General features: G+C 43.8%; 1 protein-coding gene across 1 annotated transcript in view; it reads right to left on the bottom strand.

Annotated features, from left to right (window-relative positions):
- Nucleotides 1–22,773, bottom strand: part of LOC111262848 (uncharacterized) — a 136,600-nt gene extending 113,827 nt beyond the window's left edge. Inside the window, exon 1 of the mRNA XM_022837432.1 lies at nt 21,917–22,773. The gene's annotated coding sequence lies outside the window, so the exon portion shown is untranslated. The remainder of the gene's footprint in view (nt 1–21,916) is intronic.
- Nucleotides 22,774–27,402: the final 4,629 nt, after the last annotated feature.

Raw genomic sequence — 27,402 nt, 5'->3', positions numbered from 1 at the left:
ATATAGTATATCTAAACCCTCGAAACATGCTTTCCTTTTGAAAACTCTTACGACATTCTTTCTTGTAATTGAAATAGGCATGCCAGAATACCCCGAATGGTATTTTGCCGATCGAAATGTGATCTTGCCAGCGGTACATGAAAGCCAATAAAAGCAAAGTCTCTAAAAATTTGAAATCTAAGCTGAACCCATTTTGTACAACATGATACTAAGCAAAAAAATGACAACCTATAAACGACCATAAAGCTAAAGTACAACCAATTAATGGAAGCAATTTGTTTAGTATTAAACCTTGCGGCCAAAACGCGTGCTCATTCATTGACAACAAACTCGTTTAAAAGTAAATAATAAATTTGCTTCTGAGCGTTCGTTGATGGGCGGCAGCATGTGCGTGATGGCGTGCAGAATAACCATAATCACTACTACTGGTGTCGCTAGTTACGTGCAAATTTTATACATGTTAATGTAGAAGACTTTGGCTATCAGGTAAGACGCAGCAGTGGAATTTCCTCAGTCTTTTTTTTTATAGACGACCTTAGCAACGGCCCCAAACTATGGCGACGCCCAGTCCTCTGGTCATAGTGTTGGCAGCATCATCAAGCACGTATTACATAGACAAAAGCGCCATGTTCGTTCGCTTATCTACCAGAGAAGACGGCTTTGATGACCGACAATGATTTGGCAAGTAGCCGGTTTCTACAAATCGGACAGTGACGAAGTAAACAAGGCTAGAGGGCATCTAGCTTTCACATCACAGCTATCGACAACGCTATGGACGATCTGACTCGCCGACAAAACCATCCTGCACCTGATATAACATAACCATTTAATATTCCAAGCCTCTTAGACATCAGAAAGGTGTTTGGTTCTCAACCTGCCCCTCATCAGCTGAAGCATCCCGTGGGAGAAAATATCGCCACAGACAAAGTTAAAGTCGTATAATATGCACAACAGCGAAGTGAAATGCCTTGCTTGCGAATTCTGTAAGTCCAACACGTGCCTTCAATCCATCAGAAACGTGTCCGTGCGCTTTTGTGGTCCTGCCTTTTCAGAACACTAAGGAATAGACGGATCTGTTTAAAAGCCCTGTGCTGTCTGAGTGTCCTTGTGAGTGCATCAAGCGATTTAAGCCCACTCAAAACGTGGGCTTGAGAGCTCTACTGTCTGATAATGCATAAACACATTTAAACGAGAGAGACCAGATAGATTTCGTAGGCGCGAAATGAATCCACTGACTATCTTTGAAAACAACGTACATAGCAGAGAAGCTGGGCTTAGCTTATCGGTCGTTGCGTCTCTACGGCTTTGCCGTATTATGAGTCCTACGAGACTCAGCCATAAGAATTCGATGCTGTTCGATTTTTCGTTCACTAAAAACGGTAGATGACGATACTCAAGCAGCGTGTCATTTCCAGAATAGGGGCGATGGGTTGTTTGGCTCCCGACGTCCGAGGCTCAAAAAAAGGTGGTGTGCATATCTAGCCTGTGCGTGTACTCCTTTCCCTGGTTCTTTCATCACTTCTGACTGTCATTTGGTTTCTCTTCTACCTTGTCCTTCTGAACAAAACATTCGTGCGCAATTATATCCGCCGCCATAGTTAAGAGGGCGCGTCCTATTACTAGAGCCAATTGGCCTTGCCTCTTCAGCTGCTCTCAGTTAACGAGCGTATGCCATATAGATGCATAACCGTATGTCAACGAGGTGCCACGGCGGTGTTGAGCTACGCCTGCCGTCCCCCGGTATGGCGGTATAGCATAGCAAAAAAGAATTGACGAAATAAATAAATTTTCCACAAAATTGCCAGATAAAATCCAGTTCCAGATAAAATAATATTTGTGCAAGAGCTTATCAGAACGTATTTTGGCTCTGCCCTCACTATTTCACTTACGCGGCCCACCGACTTGCGTAATTTATCGGAACTGTTATCGATTTGTTTAAATGTCTTCGTCTGTTTGTTTCGCCAAGAGTCAATTCTGTGGTGTAGCCTCATAGCCACGTACCGATTTCGGCTTCATGAACCAGATTACCTAATGATAGTTGCGAGATGTGCACGTAAACCGATGGAGATCAACATACCAGCGTGCCGAAAGCGTATGTAACAAAAATTAGTGTATTTTCTCAGACTACATTTGCAGTTATTTTTGTATGGCTCGATAATAGTACAAACATATCCAGCAAGGGAGCTGCTACATCTGCGTTTTTTCTTTGTTTAGCCCGGTTAACCTAAATTAGAGAGGGAAAAACAGGAAAAAAATTTGTATTTCTGCCCTAAATAAAAAAAACATTTTCGATTACGAAGGAATCGACTAGCTAACGTCGAACTCCGACAGTGCAAGACGAAACGTCTTCGGTCGCGGAAGTAAGCGGAAATCGAAACGTGAGTCCTCTAAAAAGTTCTGAATCGTTAGCGAAGAGCGATGAACGAGTATCAGGAGTGTGCTGCAAAAGGATCTCATCAGAATCCTTTTGCACTGCTTCGAAGCTTAAAATGGCCAATCTACTCGATGGTTCGTTTATGTTTTTATTGTACCAACTAAATGAGTAACCAGCTGTATTATCGATAATACCCGACTTTTGTCCATTTGTTTAGAGCGATTTATGTTGTATGCCAGACCGGATAAAAACGCACCGCAAGCACGACACCCAACTGGTCTATTTCGTCGTGCGCCAGCGTGCGTGTCTATTATAACAAATGGAGGTGTATCATACTAACTTCATGTTAGAACCGACATTTTAACAAATAGACTAATACTTTCGACACGTACAAGGCACGACATGTTTAAATGCTTGCTTGACAATTAATGTTAAAACTTATTTTTGGAACAGACAATTAGAATACGCTAAGTTTTTAGCTTTAGTTTTTTAAAGAGCCACTGTGTTGAGCTGCAATTGTTAGAAAACAGTCAACGCTAATCAGTAGTTAACCATACTACCGTATGCAGCCGTCCCTAAGACTCGCATTATTTTGCAAGCTGGCAGCCGCGGCTTTCCATGTACAGCCATGAACATCGATTGTTTCCAATCCCTTGACGATTTTCATTAATAGACGGCTACTATTTGAACTGTCTTTTGCCCTTAGGACGTCACCTATTGGGATCATTCCTCTCCCTTAGGAGGTAATCCAAGAAATTCGTACGTATAGTCTTGCTTTTTTCTATGGCCAATGTATCGTCAACAATCTAGTAGATAGAAATAGTACGATTGATGATAATAAAACGGGTAGCTTAATTAGATGCTTTCAAAAATGCCACGAAATTGAGTTCCTTTTAGCAAGAACGATGAACTATCATAACGGATCAGAGCGTTGATATTTTAATACTCCTATTGGCTTTTGATGTTGATGTGCTCGACGAGTCACCGTGCTGCGGATAATCTATCTTGTATAGTCCGGCAGAAACATCTTCGGTGATGACAGCAGCAGCAGCAAGAATACTATGGATGAGAAAGAGCGCTCGAACAGCCCGGCTTACTTAGCACGGGTCAACGACGGAAGGCACTGTGTGTAAAACAACTAAGCGAAGCACATAGGCCAGAGGCCGGCGACCTACGGCTCTCAGTGCTAGCCGCCCGCCTTTTGTCAGTCGATATCAGAAGAATCAGAAGACTGATTGGAAGGCGCTAAAAAGGATCGGCGGGGACGAAGAGATTTATGCGAATGGTGATGAGAGAAGGAAGGCACTCGCGTATGATCAAAGGCTAGGGTAACCAGCCGCTTTAAAAAAGCAAGTTCGGGGCCAACGGCACAAGTAGAAGTGGCAGCGAGAACCCAAGATTATCGTGTCGCGTTGAAACGGACCGCTCTCTTTTCGCGACTTTGTTCAGCTATTTTTTATTTTTTTCTCTTGGTCGTCCTCACACTTCTCCTCTTCTTTTTCTCTCGTTTTATTTCAACTTTCTACGTTACCCCTTTTTCTCTCCCTTGTCCCTCACTTCAGGTATCTTCATTTTCTTTGCTTTTTTTCACGTACGGGCTCTGCGGAAAGCAGTGACGACGAAAGTGGACGGCAGAGGACCAGAAAGCCAGCAGAAATAGACGATCTTAGCGGTGCTAGCGGCAGCGGCAACCGAGTTTAAAAGCACCGCGAAAGCCGGTCGAAACAAGGCACAGAAGGGTTCTACCTGCCTTCACTAAGCAAGAGGCAGATGCAATTTGATGGAAGTGTCATTAAGGCTTCTATGGCCTCCTATTGGCCGGCCAGTAGGTTAGATAGGCTTAGCGTAAGGCATCTCTTGCTAAAGCTTAATAATACGCCAACTAGCGCTGGGAAAAGCAATAGCACCCCCCCCCCGCCCCCCGCCATCGAAGAATTGCTAGACAGCGGCTCTAAAGGCGGCTGATGCATTGCGACTTGGCCTTCGGGCACTTTCAGGGGCTTCGTGCGTCTAGCAGCCTAAGTTAAAGCCCCTTAAAGCTTTCTACAGCTTCGCTTAACGTTCCCGCAGGCAGGGCTACACGTGTCAAAATCTAGTAGGTGGCAACGGTTAAAGAAAATCGCCATATCAGTTGTGTTTATACTCGTTCATACATTTTTCCTATTTGCAAAGATACGGGATCATAAAATATCAAACGCCTTTTCACTCCCCCCCCCCCCCCCAAACAACTTTTAACCTCGCTGTTTCCCTCCAGCAAATCCATTCATGAGGACGTGCTCATATCGCCAAATTCTCTCTTACGCTTTATGCATGACTACCACGCTCTTCCTTATGGGATGTCCTCACCTTTCTCCTCCCCGTGCTTTATACATATCTATTAATTTTGCCGACTAACTCCATTTGAGGAGCACGCAATCTTTCCCTGTTTTTGCTGTCGCTGCATCGTCGTCGTGTGGCGGAACACGCTGACGGCTACCACGCCTAAGAAAATAACCAAACAACAACACTTGCCCAATGGCGCTACTAAGAAACACATCAAGCCTTCGGCTCGTAATCAGGTCATCGGCATGATCACGCCAATAGATTTACTCACACAGCTGTACATTTCACTCAGCATGTTCAGATCGCTAATGCACGCACCACAGACGGATAGATTCTCATATCACAGCCACGCCCGCTTACCCTACAAACAGATGAACGTGCAAGTCAGACGTACAAGGCGCGGTACCTAAAATAAAACTTTTCTCTGCTTTATTTCTCAAATTGTATTTGTACAAAAACAGATATCTCAACGAGATTTTCTAGAAGTGTTATTAATTCAATAACTACCACTTTCTCTAATTACGGATTTTAGTTCCGGTCCTAAACCGCTCAAGCTCCATTCAAATGTCCTTTTTGATAGCACGAATCAGCGAACGACGCTGTCATTCTTTAGATTTTCGTCCAAGGACACTGGTAATCAAATATAGATCTGAGCTATTCGATGGCCATATGCGTTAATCCGAGAGGATCTGTGTTCTTAACCTTAACAGCTAACATTGAACTGATCGGCTTGTAGGAGCCGCTGCATCGTCTAGTTGAAAGATGTAGGGCGTTCTTTGAGACACTTTGGCCATAGACGGTTGTACAACGGTCTTTAGGGCACGTAGGCGGAACATCTTAATTTACTAGAATACCCAGAGTCGTGACTGAGTCAGTGATCACGCTGGCGCTTCTTTTTATGAAATCAACAAAAAGTTATTAATCTCAATAAGAATCAGAAGACAGCACGCTGCTTTACGCTATCAAGAGTTTGCCCCCGTATACTGGAGCAATCGATGAACGCATATCCGTAAGTCTATCTCAACCATTCTGGACAATGGACAGCAATAAGGAACTCAAAAACAAAAACAACAGACCGTAGCCCGTGCTTGACGAGGGAGTTTTTATTACACAATATATAAGGAGAGAAGGTGCGCAATCGTTGAGGGATATCCTGGTTTGATGGTGATCAACAGCATCTCTAACTTTGCAGGAAGGTTGCAGGACAGGTATAATATTATTACCGTTTCAAAACACCTTCTATAGAGATAAAACAAAGAATAATTATGCCCGAAAATGTTATTATTCCGGATCGTTTCTGTCACGCACACTTCGTTCCATGTCCCAAAACACTGAGGAAAACTGATCGATGTCTTCTGACGCTGAAGTCGTAATCGCATTTTTGTGCTGAGCGTGAATGTGTGTAATGCAGTTGGGATGTAGTGCATCGTTTAGGTCGATCATGACACACTGGAAGATACAATGCATTTTAGGACGACGGACGGTCCTATAAACAGCAAACTAGTCCACATTTTGCTAATGAATAAGTTATTAGTACTCAACTTCTCGCCAAAGGGATGGATACTCGTGCTGGTGATTTTCATAAAGGTAAACATGGCTGAACATGATCCAGCAGCTCAGACAAATATGGATGGAAGTAGTAAGGCAGGATGCTATAAATAATCTCAGAAGTGCTTCGTGTATTCGGTTTCCTGATTTGAATTATCTTCTATATTTTTAACGGAGCTATTTTCATGACGGAGTTTCTCTTGTAGTTATTTGTTGATGAATATATAGCTATACTGAGCGATAGCCGAGAATGACTGACGATGTTCTTCCTTAGTTTTGACGTCGTATACGGTAGACACACCATTAACGGACAGAACACGCTATACTGTTGTAATTATTACCTTAACGAACGAACTAAATGCTTCGTGTTTCACGTCTCGATCTAATACTATGTGTTACACCAGACGACGTCTCAATCGGTCAAAGACTGGCGGCCGTTTAGCTTTTCCGATTCTCTGTAAGGCTGAGTAGGCCCAGGAAACTGCTTATGAATGACCCGAACTCAACTCATACGGCTTAAAACCGAGCCCAGTTGTTCTTTCTGAATATCCGAAAGGCGGCGGGCAGACCGTAACTGTCTAATAAAAGCGTAAAAAACCAAGATATATCGGGCTTGGTAACAGTGAGACTCGTCAAGACTAGACGGTCGACCTATTAACTAGCTCCCATAGACAAAACATCAGTGTGACAATCGTTGTATAGAGCTCATCTGAACTGGCTACCGGTTCGAGTTTGCTGTTCTCGAATCGTCTACTATCCCCATAGCTGGGAGCGGGTGGATAAGCACATCTATGAATGCCCGATGGATGCGTCTATTCGGTAACGGTATACTTACTTGCTCTTGGCGATAAGTAGCGGATGGTTAGATTCGATCTACTTTTCCTTTTTTGAGCGTTGTTTTTTAAACGTTCATTTATTAATAAATCCTGCCATGTCTGTAGTACTACTCGTTTTCCGCATTATAGTTTGTTGTATAGCATCGAGATGACGGTGCGCATAGTCAAGCACAAGTTAAACTGACACTTCAGAATCAGCTATTGCAGTGCCGTTTTCATTTTGTCTCGTCACGCCAGAGCCGGCATCGCTCTTCTTATCGAGTGAATGGTAAGTTGTCACCGTATCTCAAGATAGTTCATAGTCCATACCACTGACCAGTTAATACAGTGCCACCTCCTTCGACATCTGTATAGCAGGAAAAATATCCAGCTGAAGGAGGCCAGCGTTGAGAACGCGCAGGGCGCTGAGCATCAAGCAGCTTATTCTTATCTCTTATCACTCCAATCATGCATTCATTATCATTGATGAGTAATTAATTAGACGCAAGGCCTCGACCACCAACGAACCGTCAGCTTGGACGTTAAAGCCGCTTTACTTTTCCTTCATGTTGCCCACACGAGGTCTCACCATCACTTCCTTGGTCCTTCGCCCTGAGCGCCACCATCGACTCCACTGTTTCTATCATCGTTAACACAGCCACTGAAATAGTCAAACACATTAGTAGCAACAACAACTGCAGCGATGTTAGCAACGCGAGCAGCAGCGCCTGTAAGTGATAGTTATTGCTGCTAGCGGTGCCAGATGCATTTGCCTGCTGTTCCTCTCGTGTCCTGATGAGCTTTGGCCGAATTCAACTGAGGAAACTGTGGACAGAGAGAAAAAGAAGGAGAGGGGGAAAGGAAAGGCCCATACGGTGCCGTCTAAAGGGCAAAGAAGAAACGTAATAATAAAGAGAAGGCAAGGGCAGAATTAACATCAGGAAGACGGTGGCGGGGCGACAAGCCTTCCACCCTTATCGGTACTATCAGAGGCAATCGCCACCGCAATTCCTACGACAGCGACCGCTGCAGTGGACACACAAGATACCCGCGAAGCAATGAGGGGCTACTGCCAACGAATAACAGCAAGAAAGCAAATGTGCAAAAGTAGAAGCCTAAGGATAAAGGCTGGGAGTGAAAAGGAAAAAGAGCGCGCAAACCTTGCGAGGACTGTCCCTGTTCCTAACACTGTGTTATCAGGAGCAGAAGACGGGGAAAGCGGCGCGAGGCAGTGAGGGGTGTGACAGCGGTGGTAACGAAGGATCCTCGAAGACCTTGACTAGGTCCGTCGTGCAAGTGGAGATTACCTTTTCCCCTTTGTCTCGCTCTTTCTTCTGCTATTTGTTGTGGTACTGCAACTTGTGCGACTTCCTGGTACCACAGCTAAGAGACGTGTTGTGCTGGCTTGTTTTTCTCACAACGCCAATCTTACCCCATCCTCAGCTTCCTTCTCATCCTCCAATCCTCTCTCCTCTCTCTCTCTCTCTTGTTGTTCTTACACTGCTGCTGCACCCCCCCCTCCCGTTTCCGTCTCTTTGCTCTCACACTCCACTTATTGCTCACCACTATGTCCAAGTGCGTATAGGTATCAGTTCGTTCATGGCTGGCATGTGTAAGCAGCGGTGGGTTTTGGTATGTATTAACTGGATGGCGGGCCTTTGCCGCTCGATCACGAATTCGTAAGCCGCCCTTCAGCTCATTGGCTAGGATTTGCTGTGAGAGAAGCTACAGATGCTTGCTGAGAAGCTTTATTTTGGGTAAAGGCGCAGGACGGCCACGACCTGGAAAGGATGATGGGGGTTGCCTTGCTTAATCGCGCCAACGTCGACCAGTGCTATACGTTTGTCGTACTCCATAGGAGTTGCAGCTTCCAACCAATCGGCGTGCTAAGCTTGCCCCTTCCCCGTCTTAGATCCCGTATCTTACACTATACACCACCAGGACTGCCGCACCACGCTCCCTTCCACTAGGCCTTCTCTTTCTCCTCTTCTTCTCCTGATTTCGGCTTTTTCTTCGTTCTTTTTTTCTTTTGGCTTCCTCTACGGACCATACACAACTATAAAGAAGGTTTAACCAAAGCTGAAATTTTTGCTACTCCAGGCGGCGTTGCTGGCGCTGTCGCTGTCGCTAATAGATTAGCGAGATTAGGTGACGCCAAGCTCCTGTCCCGGTTGCCTCTTTCTCCATCGCCATCAGCATCGTCGCACCCTTCGCAGACGTCGCCACTGCTTCTGATGACGTCATAGTCGTTGCCGTCGCTGTGTTTCGAAGCTACTATTAGGAAACTCTGAGAATAGTAATTCTCAGGGTTTTCTAGTCTTCGCGAGCATATATACACACACTTCGATACCTTTAGGCAGGGTTAGTCGGTGCTACACAGTACGGGTGCCTGAAAGGCAGGCAGTCCGCCAACATCGAACAGCTAGTTACTAGTGCTGTTCTATTGTCCCGAGCCGGGGAGCTAAAACAGCCACAAAGCCTAGTTGGACAGTTGTCATGCTGCAGGGAGTAGGGTAGACGGGGATAAAGAAATCTTCTAGCATAAGACAATTTTAGCGAAGACAGCGATTAGACTTCTGTGAGGCGCTATGTATGATATGGAACACAGGATAGAAGATAACCAGCAACAGCACCAGCAGAAGACAAAGGAAATGGTATACGCAGCGAGTGGCGGTAGTGACCGGCCAGAAATAAAAAAAGGGAGCGCTGAATGACTGTAAAACTATACCAGGATAGTTACACGAGCAATAGCACAAGCTTCTGTCGACTCCCATTGGCCCGAAGTCGCAAGTCGTCCTTATGCTCTTGTAATTACTAAGCCAGCAACCATCATTAGCGCTGTTAACGTTGCTGATGTACGTATATCTTGCGGCAGCTGCTGCTGGTTACTGCCTTTGACCGAGATCGAGGCGTAGAAAACATGATCACTTCATTGAAGTTGAAATAGAGACTTGGGATATGCACATATATTGGATACAATATGTATTAATATACAGATACAGGATGGACCAGCTGGCGGATAGCTTTTGGTCACTTGTACGTAGCGAGCTTGGCGTACGCAAATGTGACTTTTCGGCACTCTGCGACACTCAACGACAGACTGACGTGTCGAAGCGTAGTGTTTATCGCGCATTCTAAACGATCCAATTTCTAACAGATGACATCTACTAGCAGACCAATTAGAAAAATCAACGTGACTGCGGTTAATTGTTTCGAGCGATATAAGGACGATAACGGACGTATTTATAACATAACATTAGCAGGGCTTCTTAGTTGGAGCGTAAGGCCTAAAATCATACGTATGTATATTTCGTTAGGCCTTTTTTCACCGTTTACTTAATATTATTTACATGATATTTAATAATATTTACAGGATACATGATGAAAAAATACGTACATTTGTCGGGATGCACGACAGAGGTTGCGACAAATTCAGTTGGCGTACCTTACGTCAGAAAAAAGTGCTTCAAAACTACTGGGTTCCGAATATGTTCAGTTTGCGGAACCTGTGCTACCTCTTTTTCTTCTCAACATATTAGCTATCCATCAACTTAGGCAAAGGCGAGGGGAAAGTGAAAAAAATCGGAGGCGGGAAAGGGGGAGATTGGAGTTGCAAAGTATTGAGTGTGCGGTTTGAATCGCAAAAAGGACTGGTTTTCCTTTTTACTTACTATTACTGCTAGAGCAGTCGCCGCTACCATTGCGTGTAGAAGGCAAGACTGCCTATGGCGCTGAGCCTGCGACTCTTGGCAATCCCCCGGCCGGAACTTTCCTACCGGTCGACAGCCACGTCAGTCCTGGTACAACGCTTCCACAGCCGTCCGCACTAGTACCACTACGGGCGCTGCCATCACCCCTGTTAGTTTTGCGCACATATACACAGAGCGCCATACAAAAACAGGCCGACACACAGAACGCAAATCCCGCTTCCTTTATCCCCACAGACTTTTTTCTCCTCACTGGTGAAGAGCAGTCGTATTTTAATATTCCTGCTTTTTATCATTCTCTCTTTGACAGACGTCACGCCGTTTGCGCTCTTCTCCGAGTCGAATTTTAGTGTCAGAAGCGGCAGCCGTACCAATGGCCAAGACATACATACAGACATGCGCTCTCGAAGCGCTCATGTGCGGGAAAGCACTGCGGAAAGCTCTGTGCGCGAATATAGCACGGTTTGCTTCTAGAGAAACGAAGCGATGAGGCTGAGTTTGCCATCACGGGCGGGTCGTTGGTTCAACCGCTCGTTGGTTGACTAGCTGGAGGAGCTCGATTCGGAGATGCGAACTCCTAGATCCAGCTGCCGGCCCCAGCTGGAGCTGGGCTAAAAAGCATAGCATTGCTCCTTGACAGGACGACTGAAGGGATCTCCGTAAAGAGACTGTCAAAAACGGATCGCTGAACACATGCAAAAATTTCGATGATTCACTTCTCATTCTTGCCCCATCTGCTGCACTATCCTTCAACCCCAATTTTCCTGCGCGAAATCAAGTCTTACTATTCCGATCCTTTTTTTTTGTTCGTTTAGCCTCACGCGTGTTTCTGCCAGCAATTGTTACGTACCTGTCGTCATCAACGGAAGAATGTAAACTGCGTCAATATCATCTGTTCGAGGTGACTGGGCAGAATTACCGAGGTCCAAGCAAATTAATTGCTCTCGTTGCTCTTTTTGCTATCCTTCCTTAGTGAGTCAGGTGTACAAATAGTCGTCGTGGGAGCTTCTAGTCACCTGTATGCAAAACCATGTTGAAGAATAAAATAATTTACCATGAACTTCAAATTTCTTCAGATTTTGCAGAACCGAACCCAGAAATTATAATCATCGCATGTTATTATACTCAAGCTAGTTTGCTGGCTTATGTGTGTAGCATCAAAGTACGACTATGGCGACATTTGGACTTTCGTTATCGCATTGATAGTGCGAAAAGTCTATAGTAACCTTTATTTTTAGGTCTTTGCGTTTTATGGCGCCCATTTTTTCTAATGTCAGTTCGCCTAATATATAAATAATAATCTATTATAAATTTAAAGCAGGTAAAATGTTTGTATCTGCCGAAAAACAAACTTATTTAATCTCAGTAACCTAGCTCTGAGTAGTGATAGTACCAAAAATATGTTTATCACAGTCATTTAAAATAACCCTTCAGATGCATTTTCCTGCCACTTCGATTTCGGTTTCGATTTAAATAAAAAAAAAACATGTCCGAATAAGATCACTTTAAAACAGGGCTAACGTTCGAATTAAATGAATCATGCACTAAAAGAAATTGCTTGGACGCATTTTTTTTTTTTACTAAACATGAAATTTCAACCGTCACCACTTAGAAATATCATAATTTAATAATAAAATTAATAATTAATGTATGTTGTACATTTACATACGTTCTAACACTAATCTCACCAGCTATTACTGAAATCTGCCTTGCAGTCATTGTTTGCGATCTAGGTGTTTACATTAAAATGCTTATAACTAAGGTGACAATCTTGTAAGTAGGATTTGTTGTGCAGAAGGCCAAATGCCCAGGATCTGCTCTCCCTCGCACTACGGCCTCGCTTCTTTTCGGCTGCTACTAACACTTCTTAGACAAATAACGAATAGGGATGGTGCACGTGCTCACTTGCCACTCAGCTTCGCTAAGTTACGGTTTTTCAAATCTCGTTCGAAACGATCAAGGAGAATTCTCGTCCGGTCGTTTTTTCAGAAGGCGTTCCATATTGACCACTATAATCGTTTGTTTTAATGGATTAGCACACAACCTTTTGAGCAGCTGAAATCTTAGGCGTTTGAACGCGTCCTCTGTGCCTCGAACAGCGCTACGTATAGCCTTTTCCTCCCTCCATCTTAGCGGTATGAACAGCCAAATAAGCAGCAAGTCTTTCTTTCCATGGCAGGAAGCGGTTGTTGTATGGCACTGTATGAAAGCGAATTCCAGTACAAGTCGAATACGGGAGTGAAGTTTAGTCAATGGAGAACCGCAAAATGCTTGCCCCACAACGATTTGTTACATCTACACGTATTAACAAAAATTCATGAATCGGATCTTCCTGATTCGTCATGCTCAGATGTAATTCCATCTTTTATGTCGCTTCTGGACCTGATAACACGTCCACAGATGATATCGTTAAGATGGTTTCCTAGCTTATAGATATTGGTGAATTTCTTTAGGTATCGATTCTCTCGTCAGACCAACCCGAGTCGCGGAAAATAATCATTGGAGAATTATTACATGTACGATATTCCTTCGTTTTTATCTATGACCAGCGGGGCTCATAAACTCAGGCGTTCCACTCTCTCACTTGATCGATATTCACGCGTTCATAACACATGTTACCCAATATAATACTATCCTACTACTTTGGCCTAACCTTCTAAGCTTACCTGAACCCAGATTGTGAGAGAAATGAATGAAACATATTTTTTATTATCATTATTATATTTTTTTGCCAGATCAAGTGTACGTACAAAATATCACACAAACTGTTATAGTCGTTTTTAGGATGGGCCACACACATATATGCACACAGATATAATCTATGTAAGTATCAAAAATAACCAATATGTCTCAAAGAAGATGCATTTTCAGTATATTAAGCAAAGAAAAAGAGACATACATACGTGTGTCTGGGGTTATGTGCATGTCTCCTACTTGTTCTATACAAATTCAATTCAAGGTGCACAACTCGTTGCTTCGCGACAATTAAATGATCAGCACCGCCACGTGGCAGCTAGACAGAATTTTCATCACTAATCAGCAAATTGACCCCATTTACCGCCAATTTGTCGGTGCCTAGAAAAACAATAATATTTTTTTTACTATAACGGTACGTAAGATGCTTTAAGAGAGCTGCAAAGCCTAACGATTAATTTCCGTTTTCGTTGAATTCCAACAAAAATGACAATTCATTTCCGCTTGAATTTCTGGTAAAGCAGATTTTCCACGAGACCCGTTATCTCAAGTCAGTCCTTATATACGCATATCAATGTACACTATACGTGTACCTCGTTTAGCTGTTGTGTACTTATGCTAATTGAAAAAAAAAACTATTGCGGACTAGCTCCATGGAAGGCACCACATAAAAACGAAGTCCTTCATGTGATCCTGTTTGCAGACGCATCCACGTACTCATACGCATTCAGAAGATTCAGCCGTGTCGCAGCAAAGGAGAAATAAGAAAGTAAACAAAAAGCGGACGACGAAGTTTAAGTGCTCCACACAGTATGATACTAATATATAGCGTGCTTTAATGGCCGTTTGTATGTATGTATATATATATATATATATATATATATATATATATATATATATACATACATACATCAAAGACACGGCAATTTTGTATGTATTCGATCTTCTCGATGCAATTATATATCTAGAGCATAACGCAAGGTGCTTCTATAAAATCACTAGAACAAATTTGGATAAAATTACGGTCGCTTGTTTATAAGCTACCTCTAAATAAAAACAGATCAGAAACAAATAGGAGCTTTTGTTACGAACTTACTTATCTAATGCACCGGCCGTTTGCTTAGAGATTTAATAATTCGAAGGCCTGAACCGCTTTTTTAGATTCACAAATAACATTCTTTTAAATTATGGGTGATGGGGTCTTCGTTTGCCAATACTAGTTGAAGTTTTGTTCAAATACGTTACATACAATGTTCGAAGCTGTACTTACCTTTACCAGTTTTAGACTTCATAGATTATTTGCATCGGTTTTCTAAACCGAGAAATAGATGGCGTCTTTTTAAATATAGCGTAAAGCCGCGGTTTTGTAGTACCCCAATGTACTTCTTTTTAAAAGGTTTGCCCTTGCGAAAGGGGTTCAACGAAACGACCGTACTAGTTGATGCTCTTTAGGGCACCATCAAGCATGAAAAATGTATAATAGTTCCAGTCGAAATGCACATATTCGTAGGGTGACCAGCGACCCTTGCTCCGACTTATTAGCGGTAAAGATATTTTTTTGCAGAAAAATCGAAGATGACTTGGTAATTTTCGCCTTAAATTACTTTAAAGGGTAGTGCGGCGATAAAGTCTTTTGGCTTTGCCGTCTTCAGCGAGTATCTGTCTGATTTGAGCACTCTGTGTGCTTGTGAATTATGCGACATGCGCGTTTTTGAGAACAAAACATTTTAGTTTTAAAGTAAGGCACCAGTATCATTAGATGTGCATATGTTACGCCTTTTTATAAGTTTTCGGCCCTTTTGAGCTTCTCTTTGAGTCTTTCGCGTGGGCGCATGGAAGTCTTCGTTGCTTCCCTCATAAGCCGAAGGGAGACCAGTAACCGGTTGGAGCGCTGATTTTGGAAAACTATGGAAGTTTGTAACCTCCGCAAAGGACTGGTGCTGGCTGAAAAGAAGTTGCTTTGCTTTGGTCTGGCGCCTTTAGGAACGGAGAGCTACACGAAGGGCATACACGAAGGTATGATACATATATGTTTAGATTAAATCATCGTTAAGGATGAGACATTTTCGTGGAGGTCGCGGCTATTAAGGTAGGCGCTCTAAGCATCTATGTCGTCAAGTAATAGTGCCTGGTCTAACAGGACGAACTACCTATAGCTTTCCCCTTTTAAATAGGAATACCCAAGCTTGGTCTACTGTCAAAAAAGAAGCACGCGTATCTATAAACAGGCATTATTAAAGCCAGAGTAAAGCCTGGATATCTAAATAATTCTTTTCACAGCATAACTGATAAAACCATCTAAATCTATCTGCTTATTGTAAGTGGTCCATGGTTAAGTGTATACGTAGGGTTCCTTAATTGAGGTCTCCCCAAGTCGTGCCTCCGTATTCGGTTGCCCTCGGACTGTAACGCCTGTATGCGTAACCAATCGGTTAAGTAGGTTTCATTCCGCTTCGCTAGCTGGCGACTTTACGAGAATGCTTAGTCTTCAGGGCGAAATAACCAAGCATCAGAGTGGTGCAGACGACGACGACGACGACGACGACGATGAAGAGAAGAAGGCGGAGAAAAGCGGAGGTGAACGGGCGAACGAGTGATAGTAAAAAAAAAGGGGCGTCAACAAATTACTTCATTCGATATGGGTTCAAACGCTTTGTTCGTTTCATTTAGCTAGATAAGTTTCGATGGCAATACCAAACTTTCAAAGGACTAACCCGCTTTTTCCCGTTTTATTACCCCGCCTTCGTCTCCTCTCGTTCCCCTAAACTGTTCGCTTGTCCGTCCTTCCTAATTCTCATCAGTTCGCCTCGTCCCTCATCAGCTCATTTTACATTGCGTTTTCCGGCACCAACGGGATTACTTCTGCGGAAGAACCCAACTTGGCTGCGCAACGTCAAGAGGAATCTTTGCGTGAAGGGTGTGTAGCTGAACACTTAGTTCGTGGGTGGCCATCCTGTTATTTTCTCATTGGAAAGAGAGGTTTTGTTAAAGGCGGACTTAGATTACGATAACTCGTTCACTCCTAGTCGAGTGAATGGCGGCAGTGAACATCTACTGAACACCAGCATGGGATGGGCGTTAGTACGCTCTAAACGTTTTAGGTCCTGCTCTTGGAATAAAATGCCGCAGACATTATTTGTGTTCAGAAATATTCCCTCCTACCGAAATGTTGGCTAATGTAATGTTATTATTGTCGTCGCCGGCCCTGTAGTGATGGTGGCGGTAGTAGTTGTTTTCGGAGTTGATACTGACGTCGCTATGGCTCCGGCTGTTGCTGCCGCTGCTGCCTGCGATTCTGCTATATTCGAGCTAAATGCGAGGTCCTGGGTGGTCGTACGCAAAACGCACTAGCCATCAGATAGTCGAAGAAAAGAGAAAAAAAGGTTACCGCACTAGGCAACTCTAGTAGGGGTAGTAGAAGCAGCAGACCAAGCAATAACTCTTGTCAGGCGCCTCTGGGACTGACGGTTTGCTCTATATAGAAAACCTACTTCTAACTCCTCGATGGCACAACAGCTGTACTGCCACGCAAATGGGATGCTGATCTGGGCTCAGACACGATATAGCGTAAAGGGCCGACGCGACAGCAGAGGCTGCCTCTGTCTACACCGCGGCCGTTCTCAACCTAGCGGATTGGCAGCGGGAGATCATGTTGTCCGAGAAAGAAGTTACCGGCAGTAGTAGTAGCAGGACAGTACAGAAAAGAAGGGTAACCCGAGGTCTCAGGCAAGCACAGAACGCTAGAAATGTTCTTCTCGCCCTTGTGGTCGTTCCATCTTTTCCATCCTCTATAGAAGCCTCTTCACCTCACTCGTTGGTTGGTTCGTTTCTTCGTTCTGCCTGATCCGGCCGCGGATCGGGTGACCGCGAAATTCGAGGCCAAGCGATGCTACCTCTGGTTTCTGCTTTTGCGAGATCTACTTTACTTCTGCTACGTCATTCGATTCAGGCGCCATTGCAACCCCCGACATCGTCCTCGACCATGTTCTCACTCTCTTCATCATTTGCACCGCCATCGGTAGCAGGCTCACAAAACTCCTTGCCAACTAGCACAGCTTACTGCCGCTACCGCCAAAGCAAAATGATGCAACGAAGAAGCTTTAGCCCTCGAAGCCATCGCTCCACTGCATATATCATACACAACTCGATACCCAATGAACGCAACCGGGCAGATTCGAAGAATCAAGGAAACCAGACACCTGCAGGGCATCACGCGAAAGACGGTGGTGCATCCCATCCTAAAGAAGTGTCCAGTTCTACAAAAGAATATGTGTGAAAGAAGTTAACGAGATGCATACACTGCATACCCTCTATCCCCAACCAATTCGAATCCATAGGTCACTCTCTCCTCTTAGATGCGATAGCAATACAATGCATACGAAAAGGTGAACGTGCTTTTGCTCTTCTTGGTTACGTGGTTATGATGGAACAAAAACTACAAGTCATGTCGCGGTACACTCGGCTGTGATCGTTGTCGTGTTGAATTTTTACTATTTAGTGAAGTCCTGCTATTTAGTCGCGCAATTAAAAGAAACAGCGGTTGCTTTACGGTGAGATCTGGTAGAGCCTCGAGACAGAACACTGAGTGGAAAACTACTATTTATTTCAGTTTTCTTTACAGCAATGTTACTGACACCCTTAAGTCTATCACGCAGGGCACCCACTCGTTCAATCAGCTGTTGTCAAAAGTCTTGGAATAATCGAAAGGATCCTAGCGAGTTGTGCAAGGAAGGAGGCTGACTTGTGGCTACCAGGCAGAAGAATAACATGGTTTTTGATCAGACCTACAGGCCTGCATGCTTTGTGCTTGTGTCCTTCTAGTTAACTGCATGTCGTGCTGCTTCCCCTTAAGGCGCTGCCTTGTGGCAGCGAACGACAACAAACACTCTCGAATGCATCTGCATCGATCCGCAGAGTCTCAGCGACGCTCAGCGAGGGTAAAGTAGAGCAAAGCAAGAGATCACACAGAGATGGAATCAATCACATCTCCACCTCTCGGCCGCGTTTCCAATCCCACTGCCGCAACAGCAGCTTGGTTTTTCCTTCGGACCTATAACCTTGCCTTGGCCATGCCTTGTCCAATTCCGTATTGAGGCCTAATAGAAACTAAGCAACGAGCAGCAGCAGAAGTAGTAAAGAAGCGAAAAAAAGAAAAACCAAGGCCAGGCAGTAGGCAGCCAGCCAACCAACCGAATGAACGCTATCTGGCCCTTGGAGATGTCTTCGTGCTGCTGCCGAAGTTGCAGCCACTGCCACAGCTTCGGTCTACCGGCAATAGCCAAGGAGAGGGAACAAGGGGAATCAATAGCACTTCCTGCCCTTTAACATAGACACACAATGATTGGAAAAGTCTCAAACGGACAGGCATACAGATTGACTAGGTTTGAGGGCCTTCACTGGAGGAAGCTCTACCGGTCATCCGCCGTACTTCCACTTCCACCACAACAACTAGTTCTACTGCTTGTACGTACAGCCAAAGTTGCTTAGTTTCCGTTACGACGAAGCTTGTCCAAGCACACGGAGCATGATGGCCTTTTCACACTGGCTTTGCATACCATCGTCAAATTTCTAGAGGAAGGGTAGTTCCGCATTCGTTATTTTGTTCGACCTTAAATAGGGTCATGAGTACACGCACTCCTGTAACAATTAGTGATCTATCGCTCAAATAAAGCAGGCCGCTTTAAGTCACTACGACCGTTGCAATAATCGTCTGGATATTGACACCACAAAAGTGCTGCGTTTATTATTCTATTCCTAAAACCAAGTGGCATCAGACGTCGTCTTTATAAGAAACCACTATACGAAGAAAGGCACTGCTGATATGTTGGGTCAAAAAAATTGGAAAGACGCTTGTGAACAGGACACAAGTATACCAACTGGGGCGATAGGAAAATGTGGGGTAACACGTTAAAACGATGTGAAGCATTGGATGCGTTCAGCGGAAAAGACCGGCATTCTATCCAGCAGCGCAAATATAGTTTTGAACCGCCGAGACATGTATCTTTTTCTCTCCTTCCTCGTACCAAAAAGGATTTTAAGAAAAAGGTAACGTTTTCCAATCAAGGACTTTTTCACCCCCAGGGGCTGTCCCAGTCGTTGCTTTTCGCGTTGCACGATAGTAGCTTGGTTTTATGCCGAGCTGCAGCCTACTCTGTCGACGTTCTTTTAGGGGTTTGCACTCAACAAATGAAAAGAGAAAGTGAAACGAACTCGAAAAAAAGGAGAAATATACAAATCGCCTGCTCTCCCAAAGACAATGCTGCTGTTCGCATTTAGACACTTCCTACAGCCGAAGCCACGATCTGATAACTAGTTCTCATTGAGGGAACAAACCACGCCATCAGCGTCCCCAGTTCTTTCCTAAGCGCTTCCCTTTTTTTCGTTCATCTTTCTCTCTCGTAAGCAGCGTGCTCACGCCGAAGCTTGAGAAGTGAATAATGGTGTTCGGGCTGTGGATTGAAAAACCATTTGGTTGGCTGCGGTACTGCGACAGCACAGTTGCTTTGATATTATGCGAAGTAGCTTGATACCCTTTGGCTATATGGTCACACAACAAATAGATGCGCTGTATCATCACGCTTACTGGCACACATGTAAGCCTGGAAGAGCTGACTTGAACACATGTGGGGTCTTACCTATCAAAGATGCTCAGTTGAAAATAGGCGAGTCTTTGGTATGGTGTAAAGCTGCTCACGTAACTTGCCATCACGATTAGGAATAAACTGACGGTAGGCGCAAACCAGATCGAGCATGTGGACTGCTAGTTTGGATAGACGTTAGCGTATTCGGTGAAGCGTTCGTTAGCGCTGAGGGATCCGCTTATAATCAAGACTACTTTCAGATGCCGGCACAGACGGATCGGAAAATTGTGATTCTACGGTCAAAGAACTGCAGGATGTGAAAGCCATTAAACGGCGAATTTCAGAATAACAGTAAGGCTGGTTCCTACTCAGTTCAAGACCCCGATCAATAGAGCATTGTGCAGGTCACGGAGGCTGGCGTTCGTATTATCGTCCCTGTATGGTGGGCGTAGAACGCAAGTACTCTACCCCTTTCAGTAGTAGAAGATGCGAGCGGCAAACAGTAAATAAATGAAGGTTAATGATGATACGGGGCAGGATTCGTCAGCTACTGGGTGGAAGTCCTTTAAGTCGAGTCTTGACGAAGGCAAGCTTACTTCCGTTGTGGGGGTTTGCCGAGATCTTGTTTTGCCTGGAGTGCCCGTTATGGTATGCTTCCTGTATTGCCATACAGTCCTGCTTGGTCGTGGTAGGCTTTCGCTATCCTACCTCTCCCAGTGTCCGGAAACAATTTATTGGCGATTTCCGTCAAAATCCCTTGTGCCATAGTTTACTGTTACGACTGCGAGCAATAACATGTTAGTAGTAGCAATTTTAGTAAACAATCACGAAAAAAGCCAAAGTCCGGGTCTGGACTTTTACCTCTTCTTATGCGTATACTTAATTTTCTGCCTGCATTTTGTGACAGTGAAGTTCTGTAATTCTGGTTCCGAGGACTTGACAAAGCTAACGTACAACAAATTACTATTAGTATGTTTTACACGTAGGTATCGCAGAGACACTATTGATGTCGTATTCCTTCAGGCAGAAAATGACTTAAAAATGTATATGACACGACTATTTTTAGACGTTAATTGCGTGATTCAAGGTCTTAAGGAAACTCAGCGATTGCAGCCCATCTTCGAAAAGCCATTTGCGGTCAAACAGCATACGCCTTTACATGGCAAATTCACGCATTCGAAAGTAACCTTTATTATTCGTGCAAACGTCCATCGATTTTCTTTAACAAGACAGCGGACACGTTCGTCGTTGAACTGTGTAAGGCGACTACTTCCTAGGAGATTTACGTGCCTCGTGGTACAATCCTCCGGAAAGCACGTCCCTCAAAGCAACTATAGCTTTTTTCAAAACTGTCTAAATTAAAATATTTACTATGATTTTATGTCTTAAAGTGCTTTGCCCTTCAGGTATAGTCTTGCGTAGCCCTAATGCTTAACTCATATACGCAGAGTCAAGAACCAGCTAGTCATATAAATAGTGCTTGTGTCCTCTGATAGCTACGTTGTCAGCCAAATCAACTAAAATATAGCTATTCTTACCAAAAATCTGATAAATTCACATTGATCAGCAAACTAACAGGTGTACCTAGCCCACCAGAAAGCTATTCAACTATTTAACTGCGCTAAAATGCCTATTAGAAAATGACAGGTGGAAATAGACCTAGTAAAATTTTCGCTAAGTTTGTTTTATTGTGCTATTGGAATTTCAGTCTGATTCACACGTTTGATCGTTCGATTTCTTGCTAACAATTTTTTTGGATAACCTCTAAATAGTTGACCTAACCCTTTCTACAATTCCTAGGAAGAAACACCAGTCCCTGACAGCTGTTTTTAAAACGTACACCACCGAAGGACACGACTGCTTATTCCATTATACCTGTCGAGCGCAGAGCGTAGTTCGATGACCGATTAAAAATGCTGAAGAACTGTATCCGAGGTAGATGACACCTTCGGCCGAACAGGGTCTGATATATACAATTGAGGGCACAAATCCTTATGCGACAATATACATCGATCACGCGATTCCTAAACTCTTATGACTAACGAGCGTTAGAGAGGCCTCTATTTTTCACACGACTAAAAATAATAGGCCAAAAGGACGACCGACTAGTAGTCACTTGTCGATCGTACCACTGCTACTTGTCTTGTTCACATATCGGTGACCTAACGGAGCCGATTTGACATGAATACGTTAATCCTGTACCAGCGTCAGCGTTATCTCACCTCAGCCTTCACTTCTGACTGACACAAACACCGAAAGCCCACTAACTGATTGATACACCTCATCCACCAACATAATTACACAATGAAACACACGAAAAATTGATTATCATCTGCGAAGACGATGACGGAGATCACCACGATGACGCTGCAGAACGAGGTAAATATGATGATGATGATGATGGTGGTGGTGGTGGTGGTGGTGGTGGTGATGATGATGATGATGATGATAATAATAATAATATCAGCTGGTAAAGGACAGGCATCATGAAATGAGATACCGTGAGGAAATTTACACGTTGAACAATGCGCCCTGATCGTCGTAGTGCTCGTGAACTGGTTATATTATTTTCTTCCGGTAAGTGCGGAAGATCTTTGAGCTCACGAATAGCGTGCAGCTATCACAAATACTTCAGCAGATATTTGGGGGTGTAAGGCGCGCACGCGCTTAATGCAAGGCACCACCTTGTGTTATCTCTGCCGGGAGTTCGCAGCGTGGCGGTTCGTCCTTAGTGCTCCAGCGCCGGCCGAGATCTGAGCGGGATGCTGCGTCGGCCCGTGGAAAGGGAACAAAAGGAAGAGTAACAGCCCTCACTCTTGGTTTGAGGGCCGGTGGCGCTCGTGGTGGTGCTGCCGCAGCAGCGCCGCCGCCGCCGCCGACACCGGTCGACCCTTACACGCCCGAGAGGTTCCTGGCGCACTCGCGAGACCTCCGCCTGCTGCTGCTGCTGCTGCTGCTCCTAACCCTAATTCCCGTCGCTGCAGAAGCAGCACTCCTCCTGCTGCCGGCGCACCACCGTTCTTCCGCGCACGTCCTCTGAACTGCGGCACAGCGACAAGACATCAAGCAAAACGACTAAACTCTCCTGCCGCCACTACCATCGCTGCGTCCGTCTCGACAGCAGCAGCCATTGCAACCGTACTCCTCTGGTACAGGCCGGCTACGTAGACTCGGTACACGACTGTACGTGCATGCAATGACCACAAACAACACAAACATAAAGACACAAGGACGCTACATAAAAACCGGAGAAAAAGACCTCCTTCTACCGTCACTGTTAACATCATCTAGGTGATTTGCCCTGCTAGAGTTACCAAGTACCTAATACTACTTCTACCCATTAATTTTTGATAACCACTTTGTTACGTGCACATGTTAGATAACGTGCAAACACCCAACGTTTGTTGAATTCATTTTGAGGCATGCGATTTTGTGCTTACTAGCCTCCTTGTTAGAAGAGCATCAAGAAAGCCAAATATTGCTTCGCGTTTCGTAGTCAAATACCGATAAGAAGACTTTATGAACGAATCCAATCATAAATTTATTTCGTGCTTCGAAATTGGAACGTTGGTTCCCAACATTGATAGCCGTCTGTCTGAAGCTATACTGGGACTTCTATAAATTCAAGTTTCTATACCCAAAAGCGCGGTCCTTAAAAAATCCTACCTACGGATGAACATACGTCTGAACGGTTAAAATAATTACGTGGTACTAGAGATAATCTGTTTTTGCTATAACTGTTGTCATATGGAATGCCGCTAAGGGGTTTGCCCGCCGTAGTACTGTGGAGCAGGGAATTTCGTAAGGCAAAGATACCTTTCATTGTCAGCTAGGACTCAGATACTTGAGCTCTCAATATTACTTCCTTACGATGTGTTTCACCAGCGCGGACACTTCTTGGTCAAAACTTGTTTAAAGATCAAAAAGAGCCAGCGCCGTTTTAATGGAAACTTTGATGGATTCTCAATCTTTCCCCACCGGAACCTTCAATATCCTTTTAGTCATTTGTCCACCAAATTATCATTCGCTTGGTGTAAGGACATTTCCAGGTAAAACAGTCCACACTCGAATGATTGTTTTCACGAAGCCAAACGAGTTTTTGGCAGTTAACATAATTCCCGTGACGGAATTTCATTGCTTCGAAGTCTCATATGGGCATTTACAATCTGACTCTGTCAACATGTCTCTTGAAGATCACTGATTCTTGCTGCAAATAATTTCGTATCGTCGCAAATGAGACAAAATTGTCAGCGAACAAAAGGAGATCTACTAAGGGATATCGTCTCCCTATCTTGGTCAGCAGGGCATTGATAACTATTGAGAAAAAAAGTGGATCTGGATTATTGCGTCATGAGCTTCCCCTGTAGCTTGTCCAAACGGATTAAGCTCAGCAATTCTATTTGCGGATTCTGCCGGGACCGGAACCTTTATTCCGCCGAAGTCTGACGATGGCAGCCATCACCTCTGGTATTTCAAAAGCTCGCCTAAGGCAGTTGCGTAATATGAGCGTTTGCTGATTCTATTTGGGTGGATAAAAGAAATCTTGATCGGCTTGATTCTTAAGCTAGTTCGTGCATCCACGAAAGCTCATTGAAAGCCCACTTCAGAAACATATAGAGAAGTCGGAGTACTTCCCAATGAGGTGCCAATGTTCTGACCCAGGTGTGCGCGTCTTACGGTTCTACAGCTATTGTTAAGCCACTTTACCACGGTAGCACTGAAGATGCATTGTCGAAGGAACCAGAATCTTCGTGTGCATTGAAGTATATTCTTCTAGATCGGGTATTGAAAATTGAAGGAAGAAAGCCGAGAGCTGGCAAAAGATACTAGTAGCGTTAATTGATGACACCTAAAAGTAGCTGTATTCCCATGAAAGTATGCCTCTTGAACCTACCATATTTGCTCAATGAGGTCTGGCCGTTCTGAAATTCAAGTCGGTTCACTACCAAATCTATGACAAAAATATTAACGGAATTACCCACATGGCTTTCAAACGTTGGCATCTGAATGTCGGTCAGAAAGGTATAGCTCAGGCCGTGAAGCATGGGTAGTAAAATTAGCGTCCTCGGACCCTTCAGCTAGTAGAACTGCGTATTAAGGTCATCAGCCGACCGTAAGATTTTGTTGATTCCATATCGAGATGATGTTGAAGCATTTAGAAATCTTCTAGGCCATTGATGGTGTATCCTTTACGAGGTCGAAACGCACATATCAAGCGACAGTGCTTAGACGAGGGGGGGGGGGGGGGCAGCATAACTAAATCGTCTTCATATAAGAGAGATCTCGTCTGCCCGGTTTATGCCAGTAGAATGCGGAGGCTCCGCTAGTTTATGGCTCAACCCAAATGTCAATAACGTTTGTCTTGAGTGATACGCTGAATTGGAAAATGCTCTGCCTTTGGCTTGAGGTTTAGACACTTATTGGAGACTATATGCAGATGTTCTTGTGTACCGATACACAAGAACGTTCTTTTGGCACCTCTCTTCGACTCTCTGCTCATATGACACAAGGAATGCAAGGCAAGAGACAAAGTACTTTCACGGTACACTTAGGCGTAGGCGACTGAAAATTTTTTATGGTTACATCGCTGAAGGACAGTTGTCTACTTTTCCGGGTTTCGGGATTTACTCTATTCTATGGGTCCTTTTGTCCCACTTTTTGACAAGCAACCGACATTTATATTTTGGAAACATATTTTTACAGGTAGTCGAGCCAGTTGAATATAAGCCTTCGAAGCTTTGTGATCTTGCGGTTTTTGTATCGGCTATGTGCACTAAAGACCAGGAGTATATCTATCGTCAAAAAACCAGCGCTCAGGATCTCGCAACTCCAGTTGCGAAGTCTGCTCAACGACCTCGATATAACAAAAGCTATCCATTTTCAAAAACTAAATTCGGTTATAGGCGGTCTAGAGCAAGAAAAACGTGGTTTGCCAGGGTAGCGGACAGGCGTGCCACCTCCGCAGAATCTTCGACTTGCCTGTACTGTATTTTTCTTTAGTACTGATATGAATAATATATTTTTTTATGTAATATTTATACGGTGTTGTAATTTAGCTTTGTTTTACAATAAACTAAATAAATAAAAGCCCAACAATAGCTTCCGCTTATTAAAGAGACAGATATAGAAATAAGCTCTGGGACATGCTAGACTGTGCTAGGATGAGTTCCTTATAATTAGGTAATTTACTTTAAGGTTTTGCCTAGAAAACAGCTATTTCAATATTTTTGGTCTTCTAACATGCCCGCGTCCCGAACATGCCAAAAGGTTCGTAGCATTCATTTCCAAAACCAATATTCCCTGGGCAAAGGGCCGCGTGGCCTATATAGCCCTACCTTCTCTTCCGCATAGTTTGAACTACAGCCTATACTTCATGCTTATGAAATAGTAAAGATAAGACAAAAGGACATAAGATAGTACACTGTAAGTAATCTTGAAAGTAGTCTGGGTAGGACTGCGGGTTTCACTGAAAGTAAGACTATTATACGTATGTTCATCACATAACACTTCTTACGTGCAGCACCCATTTATATAATTTATTACGCCGTTTCTCAAAACTACTGCTTGTCTTTTTTTTGAGATGAACGCATTGGTTCATCTAAACGTACGTAATACGTAAATGTAAACGTTGAACCAGCTGCGTATTCCTTTCACTCCCTCGTTGTTTGAGTATTTGACGCTAGAGGTGGTCCCGTATTTATATACAGTGCATATATCAAATACCCAAATCTACGATTATTTTTACAATATTTTAGTAGGCCTAATAGCTTATAATATATCAGCAGTGATTCGTATTACTAACACAAGCCATCTGAACAAATAACTAACAGGTGGAACACATTGTAACCAATGTCAACCACTGTGTAGTCGTATGAACATCGAGTATGATTATTATATATACCTAACGACATACTAAGCCCTGGTATCGTACTGCGAACTGCACCATGTCTCAACATTATACCCGCAATTCTTTACTCTTTCGTATTAACATCGTAAATCATATCTATTTTCATTTACTGGTAATCTGTTTTAGTTTGACTTCACAAAGTTATAATTAAACTGAACGTTGTTTTTAAAGGTTTATGAAGTTCATATGATTTCCACCACTAGCCATGAGACGTTGCAAGAGGGACACGGTAACGAAGAATAAGACCTCCACATCAACGCATTTGTTTGAGTGCTTACGTAACGGATTTAATTAAATAACAAGCTCGACGATAAAAGGAATTGGAATTACGACAAAAGGGAGCAGCTATTCTAGCTCTAATCATACTTATAAGCATACATATAGTTTTTCCTCGACATTTTTCAGAAAAACAAGTAGTAACGGTTAAGTTACTGGGCTGGAAGAACCCTCAAGA

The sequence above is a fragment of the Varroa jacobsoni genome, unplaced genomic scaffold (assembly GCF_002532875.2).
Source record: "Varroa jacobsoni isolate VJ856 unplaced genomic scaffold, vjacob_1.0 scaffold_707, whole genome shotgun sequence".
In the NCBI taxonomy this organism is placed as follows: Eukaryota; Metazoa; Arthropoda; class Arachnida; order Mesostigmata; family Varroidae; genus Varroa; species Varroa jacobsoni.
Note: the sequence above shows the minus strand (reverse complement) of the source record. Positions and strands in the feature narration are given on the sequence as shown.